Below are 4,234 nucleotides of genomic sequence, written 5' to 3'. Positions count from 1 at the left end.
GGACTCCATGAATTCTTACTACCTCTTGAATATATAACCTTGCATAATCCTCTGCTGAATGAGTAGTCTTTACCGGCAAAAAGTGGGCTGATTTGGTCATTCGATCCACAATCACCCATATAGAATCATGCTGCCTGCGAGACCTTGGCAAACCTGTGATGAAATCCATATTAGTCATCTCCAACTTCCATTCCAGAAGTTCTATATTTTGAGCCAAACCACCGAGCCTTTGATGCTCTACTTTAACTTGTTGGCAATTCAGACACTTAGCAACAAACTCTGCAATGCCTTTCTTCATGCTATTCCACCAATACACTTTTCTCAAGTCACGATACATCTTTTTGGAACCCAGATGAATGGAATATATGGAGCTATGAGCTTCCTCCATGATCCTCCCTTGGAGTCCATCCACCTTTGGTACACACAATCTACCTTGATATCTCAATACGCCATCTCCCCCTTGTTCAAAAGCTAATACTTTTTGCTTATGAACATTTGCTTTCAATTCAAGCAAAATAGGATCTTGGTCTTGCTTTTCTTTCACTTCTGACAGTAATGAAGATTCAACCCTATTCATTACCACTACTCCTCCTTCTGTGGAATCCATCAGTCGGACTCCTAAGCGTGCAAGTCTATGCACATCTTTCGCCAACTCTCTCTTTTCTTCCCTAACATGGGCGGTACTACCCATAGACAACCTGCTTAAGGCATCAGCAACAACATTAGCCTTACCTGGGGTGATAAAGAATACTCATGTCATAATCCTTGAGTAATTCCAACCACCTTCTTTGTCTGAGATTAAGCTCTTTCTGAGTGAACACATATTGAAGACTCTTGTGATCAGTGAATACATCTACATGAACACCATATAAATAATGACACCGTATCTTTAAAGAAAATACTACAACAGCCAACTCTAAGTCATGGGTTGGGTAGTTCTTCTCATGGATTTTTAAACTGTCCGGAGGCATAAGCTATAACCTTGCCATTCTGCATTAATACGCAACCCAAACCAACCCTAGATGCATCACAATACACCACAAAACCTTGAGTACCTTCTGGTAAGGTCAAAACTGGGGTAGTAGTCAACCTCTTCTTCAATTCCTGAAAGATTTTCTCACAAGCTTTAATCTGATTGTAAGTGAGTTACTAATAACCGACATAAAACCACATGAGCTAAATGTGGAGTCCGATGTATACCCCCCATCGTGAGGACCCAATATACCCTGTCAGAGGTATAGAGGCATGACTGGCGTGATCACTAAATCTGATGCCCATAGAGGGGACTTACAACCTATGGGGCACATAGTTTTGGGACTTGAGGGTGACTGACCCTAGTTCACTTGGTATTAAGCTAGTCCCAATTGATTATGTAATTAACAATTTATGACTGAATTTCTGTAATACTGGTACTTAAAATGCAACATTAATGTACTTATAATGGAACATTCAAATCCGAGGCATGTATATCTGAAATAACTGACCTAGTATGTGTAATTCATGAACTAAAATAACTACATATCTAGGGTTCTGAATATCATACAAGAAACTAAACAATAACATGGTAATCTGATTTTGATCATTCTAATAGCTAAAACCCAACAATTTCTAACATTTAAGAAATGCTAGTTCTAGATAATACTAAGGGAATCAAGAATCTGACTGAATTCTAGGGACCTAATGGGTGAAAGGAACCCACTAGTGAAATCCCACATACTTGGTGACGAATTCCACATAAATTTTTCAATTTCAGGGCTGATACATATGAAAATCTGTTGCGTTTTTGGAATAGGGCTTAGTCGACTTTTTCTCCTTCTTTTCATTCAACTTGATGAATCTTTGTAGAATGAGTTGACTAGGGTAAGTTCTAATTAGTTTACTAGGCTAAAACTGACCAAAACTACGTAGTTTAGGGTTTAAATGACCTAGTTTAGGGGTCCAACGCATAAGGAAAAGACCAAATGACCCCTGACTTAAAAGCTGTCGGGGCCAACCGACGGACTGACCCATGGTCCGTGCTGGTTGGCCGTTGTACGACTTCAAAGAGGCTGAATTTGGGGACTGGTCCACGGACCAGGACCACGATCCATGGTTCCGGCCGTGGGTCATGCCTTAGAGAAATTTATGGGCTGATTCTGGGGAGGGCTGCAGGTGGCCATCCATGGACCACCAGGACGGATCGTGGGTCACCCTACGGTCCGTGGGTGGGAACTGTGGGTTGCACCTGCAATTTTTGAAACCTGCATTTTGGTAGTTCTAGCATACGAGGTGTTACACCATGTATGCCAACGTGGGTAGAAAGGGTCATGCTTTTTAGATGATTCCTTATTACTTTTTAAGCATAGCTTAGTGGATCCACTTAGTTGAGGGTGTCCTATTGTAACATCCCTGAATTTTTTTGAGCTAAGACTCGAACCATCCTTCTTTGTGAGTAGGATTTTATCGAGGAATTTAATTTTTTTTAAGTGTTAAAGTTACTAGATGTAGCACCTTGAGTTCCAAAAAGAAGTAAAGAGAATTCATTCAAGTCATTCGTAAGTTCTTATAAGTTTAAGGTCAACTTCAAATGATCATAACTTTCAGTACAAGATGAATTAGGTGGCCCATACAATGTCAAATGAAAGGAATTTAGATTATCTTCCCAACGCCACCAAGTTTTCTAAGTTTAGAGATCGAATGAGTGAGATACTCCCATTTAAAGCCAGCCTGTCCAATTAAAGAAAGTTACCCGAATTAATGAGGGGTATTTTGGCATTCTTGAGATGAGTAGTATCATGAAGTCCTTGAGTTGAGTTGTTCATGCCCATAATTCTGCATGAACCTTATGAGTTGAGCATTCTTGAAATGAGTAGTATCATTGTAGTTCTTGAGTTCTGAAATTGTTGAGTTCTGAGTATTGAGTTCTACGTATGGTTATTGAAATTTTTTAATTGAGTCGTTCACGTCCATAATTCGGCATGAACCCTATTTCGAGAAGTCTTTTACAATTTTTTTTCTAAACTTGTTTTAAGACTTGAGCAATTGAGTTTGAGAAAGAGTAGAGTTGAGTTCATTTTTCAAAATGAATATATGGGAACTAAGTATTCCCAAGAGTAAATGTTTTCACATTTAAAAGAAGAGGAAACTGAGATTTCCAAAAGAGCTTTTGAGTAGTTTTGAGTACCCTCTCTTTTAAGCGAAAGATTTTTGAGTAATAATCTCAAACCACAGAAAGAGTTAAGTTTTTTTAAAAACAAATGAGCTAGTTATATTTTGGGATTGGTATTGAGCACCTATATGGGGGAGTGTTCAGTTAACTCACAACCCTCATAAACCATGTAGCCAACATGGGTAGAAAGGGCCATACTTTTTAGATGATTCCTTAATGCCTTTTAGCATAGACTAGTGGATCCACTTAGTAGTAGGTTCTATACCCTGGCAAAGTATAGGACAGTTCTGGTAGCGCGGGCTAGACAGTGTATCATCACATAGCTCATACTGATGGTTGTCGGTTAGAGAATCTCCCACAGAGTTTATTTTGTATTTTTATATACAAACATAGTTTATTTTGTATTCTTGCATACAAACAGTGTTACGTTGTATTTTCTAATACATTGAATTGTTATCTATTGTTTTCAAAGATTTCCATATATTGCATCTTTTATTATTTCTTTATATTGAGTTGAGTATCTAGAGTTGAGTATCCAGATTTGAGTAAACTATGTTTCATAGAATCGAGAATTGTATTATTGAGTTGAGCCTTATTTCACTGAGTTGAATATCTTATTATTGAGTTGAACCATGTTTCACAAAGTAGAGTATTTTATTGTTGAGTTGAGCCCTATTTCTCTAAGTTGAGTTGAACTATGTTTCCTTGAGTTGAGTAACCTATTTTTGAGGGGAGATTGAGTGAGTTTGAGAATAGGTAAGTATGTTTCTTGTCCATCAGTTCAAGCTTATATTTATGCTTTAGAATTCCCCTTACATGCTCGTACATTCCATGTACTAACGCTATTTGGCCTACCTTTTTTATGATGCAGATAAAAGTATTTAGGGTCATAAACAGAAGCTTCGTTGAGACCACTTGCAGTTCGAGTTAGCTATGGTGAACCTCCTTGCTTTCAGAGGGTTCCATTTTAATTTAAGTTTAGTCAGGATGTTGTGGGTCTCGTCCTGACTTCCATCTTTGTCATTTAGAGGCTTCATAGATAGATAGTAGATTTTGAAAAGTATGTTTCATTTATCTTGCTGAATG

Source organism: Solanum tuberosum, unplaced genomic scaffold (genome assembly GCF_000226075.1).
Source record: "Solanum tuberosum cultivar DM 1-3 516 R44 unplaced genomic scaffold, SolTub_3.0 scf00044, whole genome shotgun sequence".
In the NCBI taxonomy this organism is placed as follows: Eukaryota; Viridiplantae; Streptophyta; class Magnoliopsida; order Solanales; family Solanaceae; genus Solanum; species Solanum tuberosum.
This window is presented reverse-complemented; position numbering follows the sequence as displayed.